Source organism: Schistocerca nitens, chromosome 3 (assembly GCF_023898315.1).
Source record: "Schistocerca nitens isolate TAMUIC-IGC-003100 chromosome 3, iqSchNite1.1, whole genome shotgun sequence".
NCBI lineage: Eukaryota > Metazoa > Arthropoda > Insecta > Orthoptera > Acrididae > Schistocerca > Schistocerca nitens.
The window spans coordinates 485,309,965-485,327,719 of NC_064616.1; positions in this window are offsets into that span (position 1 = coordinate 485,309,965).

Below are 17,755 nucleotides of genomic sequence, written 5' to 3' on the forward strand. Positions count from 1 at the left end.
GCTTCACGACTAGCGACCTGAATAGAAGCGTCAAAGCTCATTAGTTCGCTTTTATTAGAATTGTTATACTGAAGAAGCTTGTTTATTTCGGATGTCCCTCTTTGCTTGCGATACATCTATGCAATTCACTAAGTTAAGTATTGTCATTTGTTTTTCGTAATAAAACTCATTAATACGATTTGTTTGAATTGTTGTCTAGTGATTCGAGAAAGCAGGTTTCCTAGACACCCCATATTCGACGAATAGGTAGGATTTAACAACCATCATATTTGCACTCCAGATGTATCTCACACAGAACAAATGAGTCAAGTGATTCGTTACATAAAAATAACAGAAACTGGGTGTGGAATAAAGCAAAGGTTTATTGATTCTACAGTAGTTGAAAAAAGACTGAAGAATATATCTTACAGCAAATACTAGAAAAACTACAGGCTGGTGGTTTGGATGTGCAAAAATATCGTGGACAATCTTACGATTACGGATCTAATATGGCCGGTATATATAAAGGAGTCCAATCGAGAATTGTGGAAAGGAAAGAGCTAGCGAAGTTTGTACAATGTCTAGCACACTCATTACATCTTGTGGACTTGCATTCTGGGTCATCATGTCCAAAAGCAGTTAGCCTATTTGGAGCCGTACAGAAACTTTATTGCTTTTTTGTTGGATCCACCATGCGGTGGAAAATGATGAAAAAGTGTACAAAAACGACTTAAAAGGAAGTAGTCACACAAGATGGTCCGCTAAGCACCTAGCTGTTACAGCTCTATTAAATAATTTACCGGAAGCTGTCAAAGCTCTGGAGGAAACTGAAGATCCTCTCTTACCGCAGAATCTAAGTATGAAGCTGGTCATTTACTACATACGGCGATAGATTTTTAATTTGTGTCAACTTAACAATTTGGGCTGGTATTCTACGAGAGATTAATAGTTCAAAATGTGTGTGAAATCTTATGGGACTTGTGTCGACAGAAGTGCCGACACAGTGTGATTTGAGGGGACCGCAATGCACGCTATAAACACACGAAGGATGGCGTGAAGGTCTGAAACAGGATACGTAATGAATGCTATGAAGAAAAGTACGTAGCTGCTGGAATACTTAACTTTAATCCATCATTTGTATACAGCGTTCTTGATGATACAAGTGAGACTCTGCAGATTCATGCAATGTAATGCTAATGGCGCCTTGCTAGGTCGTAGCCATTGACTTAGCTGAAGGCTATGCTAACTATCTGCTCTGCAAATGAGCGAGGCTTCGTCAGTGTGCATCGCTAGCTACGTCGTCCGTACAACTGGGGCGAGTGCTAGTAAGTCTCTCGAGACCTGCCGTGTGGTGGCGCTCGGTCTGCGATCACTGTCAGTGGCGACACGCGGGTCCGACATGTACTAATGGACCGCGGCCGATTTAAAGCTACCACCTAGCAAGTGTGGTGTCTGGCGGTGACACCACAGGACTTAACTGCGAAAGTCATCAGTCCCTAAGCTTACACACTAACTTAACCTAAATTATCCTGAAGGACAGACACACACCCGTGCCCGAGGGAGGACTCGAACCTCCGCCGGGACCAGCCGCACAGTCCGTGACTGCAGCGCCTTGGACCACTGGACTAATCCCGCGCGGCTAGAGATTAATAGAGTGAACGTCGAAATACAGAAAGAGGACATTATAATTTCACGCTCTGTGGTGCTAATGTAAGGTCTTGTTAAGATCTTGCAAGAAATGAGAGAGAAATCAATAGAACAGTGGATCGAAGAAGCTATACGTGTTTCAGAAAAGTTGGAAATCGAGCCTGTCCTCAAAGGCAAATGAACTTCCAGAAAGAGAAGGCAACACGAAGAAATCTGCTAGGAAGAATCACGAACACTATAACCGACTAATCTGTTTTCCTACGATATAAGAGTAGTATTTAACAAAATCTTAACACGAACTGAAACAAGGGTAGAGAGCGCAAAGAGTCTACATGAAAATTGCGCCTTCTTCCGTGGCTACGCATTTTTAAATATGTCGAATAAGGATCTGCAGAAAAATGGAGACGATCCAGCACGAAAATATTCCAAAGACTTGAATGCAGTTGATCTTTGCTTGGAACTCATTGTATTCAAAAGTTAGTAACCGAAATTAATGAAAAATCAAGTGCGTTCGACCTGTTACAACACCTTTGGAAGCATGACTTGCAAGAAGCTTTTTCTAGTTTTAGTACAGCTTTAAGGAAGTACTGTACATTACCGACGACATCTGCAAGCTGAGGGCGAAACTTCAGCAAACTGAAAATAATTAAAAGCTATCTGCGTCCAATAATCTGGCCTTGCGATCCTAGCCATTGAAAATAAAATTGCCTACGACACGAACTTTGTTGAGGTGACAGATTTTTTCGCAGAAAGGAATGCACGCAATGTAAGGCTCTAGCAAGATTAGAGAGAACAAAATGCTGCGACCTAAGGACTGAAGAGATGTGTACTGCCTTACTTGTTTCTTGTCTGTACTGGTTTTATGTTTCCTATATTTAATTTTATGTCACACATAAGAGAAAGTTATTAGCTAACAGGCAATGAAGAGCGCAGATTTTCTGAAGAGTTCTTATTCTTCCGGTCACAAATAATTCCACCCAGTATTAATTGTAAGGCTTCTTTTTTAAAAAAAAAAAAAACAGGCAGATAGGATGTCAAACGGGCCGACTGGGTGCAGGATAGGCACCACGGAACATTTAATTTTCACTGTTCTGAACATAGGTTTGATGGCTGCCGTTACAAAATATACAAGACTGAATTCCACAGAGCAGAATACAGTGACGAGCGCTACAAGAATGCTGTGTAAAGAGGCGTGGCACTGCACTTCGGCATACTTAAAACAAAGTAACATGTCTTACGTTTTCTCGAACATATACATTGTATATGTCAAACTATTCAGAAAGATGGACCTTACAAAATGAACGTAGTTTTAAAAAATAGATTTTTGTAAAAAAATTTTGACGTCCTATCTCAGACGCTCGAAGTGTGTGTGTGTGTGTGTGTGTGTGTGTGTGTGTGTGTGTGTGTGGCGAGGAGGGGGGGGGGGGAGAGCTCACTATCAAGTTTTTGTCCCGGTTTAGAAGTACTGTAGATCCGGGGCTGCGAGTAGTGACTTAAACTCGTTACTAAAGTGTGTCAGTGACTCCCAAGAAAGACGGTTCGCTCCATTAGGGGCCTAAATGCTATGGGTTTGATCTATTACAATAGTTTTCATTTACAAGGAGAGGCCGCCAATTGTGAAATTCAGATTCGATTCATACTGCGCACAATAAAAGCTCGTGGCCAGAGGTGTAATGTGGCAAAGCACCAAGATGCACTTCTCAGCCGTTGTCGAGAAAATCGACAGTTAAAAGTAACCGTTGCGGTGAAATACTCTCTACGATTAATAATTTTGCACTGCGTCGTGGCGCAGCGGTAAGCGCTCGGGTTCGTAATCCAAAGGTTGCCGGAGCGAACCTGGCGGCATGCAATTTTTTTAATATTAGTTTTTTGTAATTTATATATATTTGTAATTTATATATATATATATATATTGGAGAGCGATCCGCCTGCGGATCGCTCTCCAATTGTACCGCCTCCATTTTTCCGTTTGTTTAACAGGGTGTACCAAAGCTCTCGCGTCCGCAATGATATATATATATATATATATATATATATATATATATATATATATAATTCCCGGCAATCAGTTGCAACAATTATGCATATAATAAGTTGTTGAAAGTCGTTTGTCGTGGAAAAACTGTCGACTTTGAACATAATTATGTTTTCCGCAAACAAAGTTGTATTTCACAAATGTTATTAATTGTCTTCATAATGTTAACCACGTATAGTTAACGGAAGGCGTAGAAACGATATTGCGAAACGAATACGTATAGCGTAAGTCAAACGTTCGAATTAGAATAGAGACCCCACGAACACAAATTTGCTGTGGCAGGTATGAAATATAAACTCCGTTACTCGCTCGTTACACTTGAAGGACAGATGTTGAATGGGCCGAAACGAGCCGCCGCATAACAGCGTAGTTGCCTGCTAACTTCGAAAGAAGGTAGATGCGGTCCCTACCGCAACTTATAACATCGTCGAAAATCAGTTCGGACGTGAGAGCTTTGGTACACCCTCTTAAACAAACGGAAAAACGGAGGCGGTACAATTGGAGAGCGATCCGCCTTCACCAAGATGCATAAGCAATACATTAATGTTTGAATTACAAAACACTAATAATTAAAAAAAAATTGCATGGCGCGAGATTCGATCCGGCGACCTTTGGATTACGAACCCGAGCGCTTACCGCTGCGCCACGACGGTGTACAAAATTATTAATCGTTGAGAGTATTTCACCGCAACGGTTACTTTTAACTGTCGATTTTCTCGACAACGGCTGAGAAGTGCATCTTGGTGCTTTACCACATTACACCTCTGGCCATGAGCTTTTATTATGCGCAGTATGAATCGAATCTGAATTTCACAATTGGCGGCCTCCCCTTGTTAGTGTAAGTGGGAGGAGACTTACATGTAGTCAAGTTTATCAAATTTCATGAGTTACGAAAACAACAGTGTCACTCATCCACAGCGTTTTACAAACCTGTTACAGTACAATAATTATTAACAAACTCTTCTCTATAATTAAAACTAGAGAAACTGAAGGACAGGGCCAAAAACAGTACTTGTTGGACTACCAATTGAAAATGAGAAGCGGTTACAACCTTATTTCTTCCTCTAAAATGACGATGTTCAAGAAAAACATCTGTCTTGTCAATTACTCTTGGAGTTTACAGTTTTCAGATTATCAGGGGATCTTCATTGGCATAACGTAAGCTTGTGAAACAAAGTTATAGACACAGAGAAATACGTAGCTAAAACTCTAGTAACGGTGGATAAAATGTGTGTCCACCATGACAAAACAACTAACAATCTCCTCGCCCTATTCACAAAACTTCACATAACGGAAGGGAGGAATGCTGTGAGTTAATAATCAGTTCATAAACTAAGAAAAGATTCAAAGCTAGAATGTGGTTCTGCATGACAGAAGCGCAAGCATTGTTTGTAAACAAACTTGCGACTGACGGGAGAAGAGCACGAGGCTTGAACGGGGGGAAGAAGATACATGCATGTGTGACGTCGGCATACTTTAATGGCGCTTCTTTCTAGTATTGTGAAGGAAGGGGGTATTATCTGCCCTGTAACGCACGTCTCGCGTAGAGGAATGAGCAGAGAGTTAGGCGCAAGGGATGAGGAATGGCAAGAGGGCTGAGGGGGAGGTGGCACTTTCAGCACTCAGCACAGCACACGTATGCTTCCTAAATTGATCTTGAGGAAAACTTTTTTAAAGACTTGCTGGTGGCGTGTGCCGGTGGTATAACAGTAAGTACGCGCAAAAAAAGAGTAAGACATTGCTGTCTGACAGCAGGTTGAACGTCAAGTACAGAGCGACACCAAATTTGTTCACAAAAGAATCTTAATTTTTGTTGGACAAAACGAAATGCAAGGCAGCACAGCAATCAACGTTTAAGAAGGCTCAGTTCAGATAGTTAATACAGTTGAGGCTGATTCAGAAAGGACTTTAAAACTTTAAAAATTCATATAATTTATTGAAAGAAGATATAGAGCTGGGTTTAGTGTTATTTTGTAGGGAAACACATCAAGGTTTTTACCTTACACAAAAGATGTTGTATGTGGCTTCCGTTGGTTATCCTACACACATCCTATCGGAAGTCAGTGGACTCGCATTCGGGAGGACGACGGTTCAATCCCGTCTCCGGCCATCCTGATTTAGGTTTTCCGTGATTTCCCTAAATCCTTTCAGGCAAATGCCGGGATGGTTCCTTTGAAAGGGCACGGCCGATTTCCTTCCCGTCCTTCACTAGCCCGAGCTTGCGCTCCGTCTCTAATGACCTCGTTGTCGACGGGACGTTAAACACTAAACTCCTCCTCCTCCTCGGAAGTCAGTTTCTTCCCAAACTCGCTGTTGCATCGCATGTGTAACTTGCTCAGTGGCGGCGTAAATTCTTGCTCTAAGTTCAGGTAGAGAAGCCGGCACAGGAGGTACAAATACTAAATCCTTGATGAATCCTCATTAAAAAAAAATCGAGTGGTGTCAGGTCTGGGGAACGTGGAGGCCATGCAATTGGGGCACTACGGCCAATCCGTTGACATGGAAAGCGGTCACTGAGAAAATCCCGGACGTCAGCGAGGGAGTGGGGTGGTGCACCATCTTGGATGAAGTAAACAGTTCGTTCCTGGTCATCCTCATCGATCTGTGGTATCCAGAATTGTTGTAACATATCCAGATATGTATTGACCCGTTCATGATTCTCTCGCGCAAAAAAGGGGGCCGTACACTTTGTTTTTGCTCAATGCACAAAAAACGTTCAGTTTAGAGCTATCACGAATATGTTGAGATGTTTGATGTGGATTTTCACTGTCCCATATCCTATAGTTATGTGTGTTAATTTTGCCACTTAAGTGAAAAGTCGACTCGTCAGAAAAGATGATTTTGTCCAAGAAATATTCATCCTCATATAATCGATTTAACATATCCGCGCAGTAGTTCTTGAGAGCAACAGCATCAGTGTCTTTTATTGCTTGTACGATCGTCAATCTGTACGGTTTCAAATGAAAACGGTTTCTCAACACACGCCAAACAGTCGTATGTGGGACTTGCAGTTCGCGAGGTGCACGCCGTAGGGCTGTTGCCAAAACGTTGTCTCACTCGCCCAATGACGTCATCAGATGTGCTTGGACGTCTTGATGATTTCCCGTGTCTTATCTAGCACCTTGTTTCTACAAAACGTTTATGCCGCTCATAAATTGTAGGCCTACTAGGATGATCTTTAGCATACTTGGTACGGAATATACGCTGTACTGTTGTCGCCGGCTTCGATTCTTCAAACCAAAACACACACCTAGCATGCTCAGGTCCAGTGACGCAACTGCCTCTAGTGCTCCTTACGGTGTGATTCGACACTAGCGAACTACGCGAGACAAAACTTGTATTTCCCTGCAAATTGACGCTACAGTCACCTCCATAGGTACTATGAATTAATTTATATGAATTTTCAAAGTTGTAAAGTCCTTTTTGGAACACCCTGTACTTGTTTTAATTTTGAAACAGAAGTAGGATGACAGCGTGTATCTCTGTGTTGAATTTCAGCAAACACAAAATTCAGAAAACGCTGACCAGTCGTTTCAGGAATTTGTTGTCCGCATAGAAATTACAACAGAGTCACCTCCAGACGACGAAAATTCCGATACAAAAGAGTCCTAGTGTGATAAGAGTAATGCAGTTCGGACTTGAAAACTGGAAATCACGTAGGTAAGAATGAAGTGTTTCTTTCACTGGACACAGGTCAGGGAAGTTTCATAAAGAGAGACTGAAGCGAAACGGTCAGTTCGGTGGACTGTTTTTAATTCTTAGTGACACCTTGAACGATTACAGGGAAATAAATCCTTCTAAACCGACAGTGGAATTAGCTTGCCTGCAAAGCAGTGGAGCAGTGGAACGTTAGTTACAAATGTCAGATGAAAATTCGAAGTATCACAATATACTGATCAATAAAAGAGAAACAGAATAGACACTGAAAGAAGGTAACACATTCTATCTTTGACTACAAAACGAAACATTCAACGAAGCAGACTTGTAATAAGTAACATTGTAGAAAAGCTTTAGTAAGGTAAACTTGATGCATTCTTTCGAAGGACAAAACAAAATTCTTGTCAACGGAACAGAGCTACTATACATCCAAACCCTAAAACAAAGCTGAATAATGCAAATTACCTGATATCATCAAACGACAAAGACCTATAACGTAGATGATAGAGGGTTCCTTGAAACACGTCAAAATCTTGAGAAATACTGAAAATCTCCACACAATACAAACAGGTATGTACTTGGGCCTTCTTTCCCACAAAACTATTAACGTTTACAACCACTTAAAATTTATACACATTATAATACTCTCAGTACTTTGTAACTCAAAACCAGTGCCATAATGACTTATAAATAATATGAAAATAAGAAAATTAGACTTAATTACGACAGACAACACGAAGAAGAGAGAGAGAAGTAGTAATATGTTTACAGGACTGGCTTATCGCAAGGTGACAGCTCAAATGGTTCAAATGGCTCTAAGCACTATGGGACTTAACATCTGAGGTCATCAGTCCCCTAGACTTAGAACTACTTAAGCCTAACTAACCTAAGGACATCACACACATCCATGCCCGAGGCAGGATTCGAACCTGCGACCGTAGCAGGCGCGCGGTTTCGGAGTGAACCGCCTAGAACCGTTCGACTACAGCGGCCGGCTAGGTGACAGTTGTGCCGGTCCATGTGTGCGTACCATGTGGTCTCTGCTTACAGTAAGCTTTCCATGACAACATAGGATGCAATTTAAACGCCTCCAAAAACACATTGTCTCAACTGGAAACTCGCTGCATGGTAGAATGAATCATGGTTAACTACTGACCTTTGGGGGCGACAGCATAAAATAGACAATTTAACATTACTCTGTCCTCTTCTCTCATACAATTAGCAGCATAATTAACGTTCATTGTATCCATCTCAGCTTCCACACATAACATCTCTTAAAACAACTGACGCAGGAACTCTTGCCTGCACATAATTACCATCGACTACGTTAAACACAGGACCTCTTGCCTGCTCACAAATAACCTCAACAAAACAACCTCATAAATATCTTCATACCGACAAAACTTCGCTGCCCTCTGGGGGATAACAGCCGGAAGCCAGCACATCTTCTCTTATCGACTAATAGTGGTATAACAAAACAATTCTTTTTCACCACTCCCATTACGGTACATCACTCAACACAGCTTCGTGCATTGAGTTAACCAGTCAAACAACTACCGCTTACGAAAGACAAAAGGCATGAACCGAGAAAGACTTCAAGACTGGGAGAGACGTAAGAAGAAGATAAAGAAAAGTCAGAAATATTTCAGTCCTTTCGTTCCACAATCCAGTATGTCACGCAGGGCCCTATCGGTTTCGGCAACACTAGTGCTAATCGTGTAATTACGACTGTGTATGCGCTTGGGGCCTCAAGTCGTCTAGTACCAATACTAAACTATAGACAATACCAGGATCGTCAGAACCCATGATTTGTCGCTGTTCTTACAAGGCTTAAACGCTGATTTCGCGTCCGTGCCTGGTCTTGAAATAAAAATACTCTCGCATCAAGGTAAAAAGATTTAGTGCGCCAACGATTTCGGAAACCTTGCAGTCCCGGTATGAAGGCACAGGGGGTTACACAGCCCTTAAAGCGCTCACGTCTGTGGAGCAACAAGTAGGAACATATTTTCATCAGAGGGCACAGGAATGATGCTTATAGGAAAGATGAAAGAAAAGGGAAAGGATGACAATACGAAAACGAAATGGAAAAATAATGTCATGAACTGCTGGGAGACTGTGGTTGCCTTACACATTTTGCAAGTTGCAAATCCCTGAAGATTAATCGAAAACTCTCGAAGATATATCGTAGAAAACTTTTCATCACAACAACTAAGTCTGACATACTTAGACAAAAACAGAATTTAAAACAGGTATTAGATATACACTGCAGTACGTAGGTTCAATGGAAGAATGTGTCTAAATTACACAGCCATTAATTATCCAACCAACATACATCTTATCTAGGAACAATTACACATTCAACATACCTCACAGTAACTATACTAACAAAAATTTAAAGTTCAAATCGTTCTTGCAAATAAAGACACGTCTAGACAAAAGGCAATAACTATATAACATGCAAAATTTAACTCTATACTACACTACTGGCCATTAAAATTGCTACACCAAGAAGAAATGCAGATGATAAACGGTATTCATTGGACAAATATATTATACTAGAACTGACATGTGATTACATTTTCACACAATTTGGGTGCATAGATCTTGAGAAATCAGTACCCAGAACAACCACCTCTGGCCGTCATAATGGCCTTGATACTCCTGGGCATTGAGTCAAACAGAACTTGGATGGCGTGTACAGGTACAGCTGTCCATGCAGCTTCAACACGTTACCACAGTTCATCAAGAGTAGTGATTGGCGTATTGTGACGAGCCAGTTGCTAGGCCACCATCGACCAGACGTTTTTAATTGGTGAGAGATCTGGAGAATGCGCTGGCCACGACAGCAGTCGAACATTTTCTGTATCCAGAAAGGCCCATACAGGACCTGCAACATGCGGTCGTGCATTATCCTGCTGAAATGTAGGCTTTCGCAGGGATCGAATGAAGGGTAGAGCCACGGGTCGTAACACATATGAAACGTAACGTCCACCGTTCAAAGTGCCATCAATGCGAACAAGACGTGACCGAGACGTGTAACCAATGGCATCCCATACCATCACGCCGGGTATACGCCAGTATGACGATGACGAATACACGCTTCCAATGTGCGTTCACCGCGATGTCGCCAAACACGGATGCGACCATCATTCTGCTGTAAACAGAACCTGGATTCATCCGAAAAAATGACGTTTTGCCATTCGTGCACCCAGGTTCGTCGTTGAGTACACCATCGCAGGCGCTCCTGTCTGTGATGCAGCGTCAAGGGTAACCGCAGCCATGGTCTCCGAGCTGATAGTCCATGCTGCTGCAAACGTCGTCGAACTGTTCGTGCAGATGGCTGTTGTCTTGCAAACGTCCCCATCTGTTGACTCAGGGATCGAGACGTGGCTGCACGATCCATCACAGCCATGGGGATAAGATGCCCGTCATCTCGACTGCTAGTGATACGAGGCCGTTGGGATCCAGCACGGCGTTCCGTATTACCCTCCTGAACCCACCGATTCCATATTCTGCTAACAGTCATTGGATCTCGACCAACGCGAGCAGCAATGAAGCGATACGATAAACCGAAATCGCGATAGGCTACAATCCTACCTTTACCAAAGTCGGAAACGTGATGGTACGCATTTCTCCTCCTTACACGAGGCCTCACAACAACGTTTCACCATGCAACGCCGGTCAACTGCTGTTTGTGTATGAGAAATCGGTTGGAAACTTTCCTCATGTCAGCACGTTGTAGGAGTCGCCACCGACGCCAACCTTGTGTGAATGCTCTGAATAGCTAACCATTTGCATATCACAGCATCTTCTTCCTGTCGGTTAAATTTCGCGTCTTCAGCACGTCATCTTCGTGGTGTAGCAATTTTAATGGCCAGTAGTGTATAATTTAAAGATCTGAGAGCCCCTATTCGCTCTCTACATTCGTAAGAATTCTTAGCATATTGCGGCCCCGTCAGCAACTGTGATAGAATAATACCTTGGAGCATCAGCCTCAGTTGCACAAATTTTTGGTCTTTACTAGGTTTCGGCTAAATTAATCTAGCCTTCACGAGAAGCATAAAATTACTATAACATGCCTGCGTATGACACAGCCAACATTAAAATTAAAACCCATAGTACCGTGGTACCATGTCGAATGAAAACTACTTAACTGAAGTCCAGCCCAGGCATCTCTTCACCACGCTGTCGGGTACTTGCCGCTGCCAGCCGACCGCGTGGTGAAGAGATGCCGGGGCTGGACTTCAGTTAAGTAGTTTCCATTCGACATGGTACCACGGTACTATAGGCTTTAATTTTAATGTTGACTGTGCCTTACGCAGGCATGTTATAGTAATTTTATGCTTCTCAAGAAGGCTAGATTAATTTACCCAAAACCTGGTAAAGACCAGAAAACTTGTGCAACTGAGGCTGATATTTCAAAATATTACTCTACATTCGTCTCTCAACAAGTTGTTACAGTGCCTCAGAACATATCAACACCACAGTACAGTCGTCGCGTCACAACCCGCAGAATGCCGGGGCGACGGTGGGGCAGCGGCTGAGGGCCTCACGCACGCGGTACCCGCGCAGCGGCAGCGTGGGTGGCGGGGCAGTTGGCTGCACGCAGGCGAAAGCACGCGTCCCAAGCATTGAGGCCAGGACCCTAACGAAAATGGCTGCGGGGGCTGATCGGTGGTGAACGTGGGGCGGGAGGAGGGCCGCGTAGCTAGTCTGCAGCAACAGTGGAGCCCGAGACGCGGACATCTCGGCCGGTGCGTGGCGGCAAGGCTTCGTGGCCTGCCACACTGCACTCAGCGAACGGGCGGCATCAGTGAACGACGGAGATAGTGGGCGGCGACAGCGGCAAGGAAGCCGTGCGGACAGTGGATAGCGTGCCCGTCTCTCGTTAAGCCACAGGAGCGGCAAGGCGCGTTTTTTTCATGCCTCTGCTTCTCTCTCGGGGTTAGCGTGCGGCGACTAAATGCTTGACCTGCTGTGACAGTCAAATGGGGCTGGCAGGCACGCAGCACGCAGTTGCGCAGGAAGGTGACCTCAGTACGCACTAGTCAGTTACGCGCGCTGCTGCAGGCAGCGAGGCAGCACAGTAGACTTCAGTGTTGCCAGATCCTCCGAATTTTCGGAAGATCTTCCGAGTTTTAGAAATATGAAAATTTTGTGTAAATCTTCCGAAATTTTCCGATTTCCTGAAATTTTGAGTGATATTCCGAAATTTTCCGATCCCCCTTCGTCGATAGCATATGCTCCTACATAACACATATCTATCAATTCGATCGCAACGAAACATTGGGTTAACAGTACTGTTTGGACGCAACAGCCGGCAAAGCCATGAAAAACAAACGCTACCCAGTTGATATATTCAGAGTTTTGCCGATTCAACAAAGGAGCACACGGTTAAAGCGCGTGCAAGGGTCTGCGCAGTTCGTGACTGTTACCAGGTGACACCATAAGCTTGTGCGAAGTAGTGAAGGTATGAGTTCTATTCGGATTCTGAATCTATGGTGACAGGCCCCAAAATGATGAAATATGCTACAAAACATAATCCCCAATGGGAAAAAGAAACAGTGTTTAGTGGTTGCCTCAGAAGCAGGAAGAAAGGTCCTTATAATGCCTACTGCTGTGCATGTGACTGTGATCTAAAAATTACGTCTGGGAGAAGAGCTATGGTAAACGCGTGAATGGTAAGAAGCATGTAATTAATTGTGGTGGCCAGCAAAGGCAACCTAAATTTATTAATGTGTCATCTGTTAGTGGCAACTCAATATTATATGACACAGCTAAGGCCAGCAAAACTCACCTTGCTAGTTTTGTTGCAGAGCGTGACTTACCACTGCGGGTTACTGAACATTTACCAAAACTCATACAGGCAGTATGTCCTGATTTACAAGTTGTAAAACATATTCATTGTTACAGAACAAATAAATAATGTTACAGGCAAAAGAAGTTTGGTGAAACTAATTGTCACACTTAAGACAAATAAATTTAGGCGCATTGTTGATGAATCGACAGATATGGGATGTATAAGACATTTTTGTTTAGCAGTACGTGTTCTGAGTGAAGGAAACAAAATAACTGATGCCTTTCTAGGACTGATTCCACTTGCTGTTGCTACTAGTGATACATTATATCAGGATGTTGTCAAGTTCTTCTGCTACAGTAGTATTCCTTACAAAGAGAATATGTTTGGGTTGCAGCGGATGGAGCTAATGGTATTTTAGGGGCCCGTCATTCCTTACCCACTTTGTTTAAGCAAGATATATCCGTGCTGTTCGTCATGAAATGCATTTGCTATTCATTTGCGCTATGCGATTCCTACGCTTGTTTAACCTTTGCTAGAGACGTAGAAGACCTAGCGAAGGATGTGTATAACTATTTCCAGTGTAGCTGTAAGCATATCGGTAAACTGAAAGAGTTACAGAACTTTGTAAAAGTGAATTCTCATAAATTATTTCATCCTAGCGAGACACGCTGGCTCTCTTTACATATAGTCCAGGCTTCTTGCGAAATACGAATCTCTGAAACCGTTCTTTGTTTTCGGTACTGCGGTTAACGACAGACTTCTGGCAAGCGACATAATTCTACAGAAATTAAATGATAAAGACTCCTCCTTAATTTTTTGGATTCTGTGTTGCATATCTTCAACACACTTAACCTCAAGGTGCAATCACTCTCTCCTCAAATCTACACCATGTATCGTGATGTTGATGCAACACTGAAAATGGTGTTATAATGTCGCATGAAGGAAATTGTCTAGAATCAGACCCCTTGACAGAAGTTCAATATCGAAGTCCCACTCATTTCAAATCTGTTGGCGAACTATATTTAGGAGCAAATGTTGCGTGGAACACTGATAAAAATGCAGATCTGGTTTTTGACGAAGTGAAGAACTTTAAACTTCGATGCTTAGAATTTTTGACTGAGTGAGCTCAACAGATATTCAGACAGTTATCTTTTAGTGATAATGTTCTAAAAGATTTGGAGGCACTTGACCCAATTTGCGTTAGGGACAAGAGAGTTCCGACTGTTGCCTGTCTTGCATCAAAGTTTCCAAGTTTAATTAAAAATGTCATTCAAGCAACTGACACTGAATGGAGGCTATTGAGAAATACAGAGGTAGGATTGAAGAGTACAGATCCGGCTGAATTATGGAATGCTGTCCGTAAGCTGAAACTGTAAGATGGAACACCTATGTTCCCCAAGTTATCAACCATGATGACGTCTCGGGTGTGTGGAAAGAATATTTTCGACAGTAAACAAATTAAAAACCTCAGTAAGAAACAGTCTGAGCACTAAGACGATAACAGGACTTTTACATTCCAAAAGGAATTCGAGATTTGTAACCTGTTACAAATTTCCTGTTGACACGGAATTTCTGCGTCTGATGACTAATGACATTCGCAAGGATGATGGGGAGGAAGAAGAAAACCCTCCAGATTAGCCGAGCGCGCTAACGCACTGCTTCCTGGACTCGGGTGGGCATGCGGGCCCCAGATCGAATCCGCCCGGCGGATTAATGATGATGGCTGGTGTGCCGGCCAGCCTGCATGTGGTTTTTAGGCGGTTTTCCACATCTCCCTAGGTGAATACCGGGCTGGTCACCACGTCCTGCCTCAGTTACACGGCTCGCAGACATCTGAACACACTCGCACTGTTCCATGGATTACACTAGTCGCAGACAGTTGGGGTACACTAATTCCTTCCCAGGGGCTACGGGGTGGCGGCAGGAAGGGCATCCGGCCACGCCTTCCACTAACATTGCCATATCCAATTAACCATGCCGACCCTGTGTATCCGTGGGAAAAACGGCACAAGCAAAAGAAATGAAAGAAAGAAAGAATGGGGAGGAAGAAGAAGTCTAGATTGGTGAGTGAAAATAATATAACTCCTCTACGTTGCTGTTTGTTATATTAACCTGTAATTGTTATGGTGGGGTACTCATGTGACAAAGCATTATCAAAACCTGGCACTTGAAGGGCGTCTCACTGTGAGTCTCTATTTGTCCGGCAAGTCGAATCGTGCGCTATCCTGATCTGTGGGGCATTCGGATGGAACAGTGACCTGACGTTAGACTCCATGAAAACGTGAAGGCAGGAGCACTCGTCATCGTTATTCTGATCGGATCGACCACGTCTAATCACCAAAACAAGGGATCACCGTATTGAGCACCAAGATCGTCGTAAGTAGGTGGACAAAGTTCGGTTCAGCGCAGTTTGATAGCGGCGATTACCTACATCAGGGGCAAGTATACATTCAGTTGCAAACCTGTTCTTCTCCTGTGATTGACAGGTACTTAAAATACTGTTCTGCTAAGAGGATTAATCCCCATGGGGATAATCCACCCTTTTGATTGACAAGTTATGACTCACTGGGAAGAATCTGCCCTTTTGATTGACAGGTCCTTAACGTATTATTCCCACAACCCCACCTACTCCTCCTCCCCCTCCACCTCTTCCTCCCCCATCCCTCAGGGCACTCCCTTCGCCGATAAAAACACATTTTTGATAGCAATTTGATTGACTAATCAATTAAATCGATCAATTAATTAAATCCGCCGCCAGGAAAAACCCCCAGTCCTCCCCCTCCCTGAAATTGGCATGAAAAAGACTCAGTTGATAGGCCATTTGGAGGGAAATCGATTGCAGGGTATGGAACATTGTTTAAGCAATTTAGACAATGTATGGAATATTGCTTACTTATTTATGGCAGTGTATGAAATATAGTTTATTTATTTAGTTAAAGAATTTGTCTTACTGCAGTGTGTGAAATACTGTTTATCTGAACAATTTACAGGATACACGATGGTGTGTGGAATATAGTTTATTTAAATAATTTGTCAGAAAATCGATCACAGCATGGAGTATTTAAACAATTGCGGTGCTTTTTTATTCTGATCACGCTTAGAAACGCTGAGTAATCTCAGTTTATAACTGCCACACTTGTGTCTAAGCACAGACAGGAAAAATCGGTACAGTACCTACCTAAAGGTCATGAGTTATTTTGAAACACACACTATCACTTTCTGCAGACAGGCAAATTACTAAAGTCTCAGAGGCAAACTATTTTGTAAAAATCGAGAAAAATACAGCAGTCATATTGCACTGATAGTTAAATCCTACAGATTATGAATGGAATGAAGTACGGTATAGTAGCTGCCGTCTGGGGCTCCCGTCGGTGTCCCTATGGTCAAGACACCGCAACGAAGGTCAAAATCGCCCAATGTCCTAATTACAGATCACGTTACCAAATACCACCGACCACGGACCACATATCACCCTCCTCTGATATCGCGGCTCCCAAACAAAGCATCAAGTGGCGGCATTCTGTTGACAGGGAAATTCCAGACTCGCTTCCCATCTCTATCTTTCTCCAGAGGCCGCTCCCTGATTGTCTGTGTGAACCAACGTCCCGAAACGTGCAGACGGAGGTTTGCATCTCTCCTCAGAATACATACAGTGCTCCTGTTGTCTAATACGGGAGACAAAGGGGGAACTGAACACAATTCCGATATAAAAAATTGAGTGAAATAAGTCATTTGCACCACTCTTTCAAATTAATTGATTAACAATTTACAGCAATCAAATAGAGCGCTTAAAATACTCACTCCACCTTAGGATGATCCTTCTTCATACTAATACATATTTTCAACGTTGGAGTATCACACACAAACATAATGCAAATCAAGTAATGAAATTTCCACCACAAATACATCGTAGTACTAAATACATCTGAGGTCTTGTAGGACCAACGTTTGAGAGCACAAACACCCTCCTCCACCACAATGTTCCACTAAAGATATCTGTTACAAAACAAAACAAAAAAAAAAAAAAAAAAAATCCTACCGATCAAGTTTAACTAGCGATCGCAAGGCGCATGTTGTTCGCTGTCTACAGCATAGCTGCCTTCCGCACCGGCCAGGAGATAGACCCATACCAGAATGCATGCAAGCATGGAATACAACTATCGCAAATGCGAAGGGGTTTTGAAAATTGCTATTTAAACTGGTTCTCTCCGCTACCTGCGGAAGGAGGAAGGAAGACGGTAGTAGTAAAGCAAATTATGTTCTCGTCTATTTGTTAGTGCGGGTTGCCTACATCAGGGGCAGGCATGCACTTATTGACAGTACTTAACCTATTCTTCTGTTAAGTGGTTTTCCATGTCTCCCCCATTTCCTTTTGACTGACAGGCACTTATCCTATTGTCCCCCCACCCCGTCCCCCTCCCCCCTTCACTACCACAGGTACACTTTCAGGCCTCCTCTCACTCCTATCAATTTGAATGACTACTTAATTAAATTGAACAATTAATTAGCCTCTCATTCACTGGCAAATTCCCTCCCCTCCCTCCCTCCTCCCCCAGAAAATGGCAGGAAGTTCAAGTTCCATCAAGACAATGCAACATACCAAGGCTACTCCACTAACCTAAGAAAATGGCGGGAGA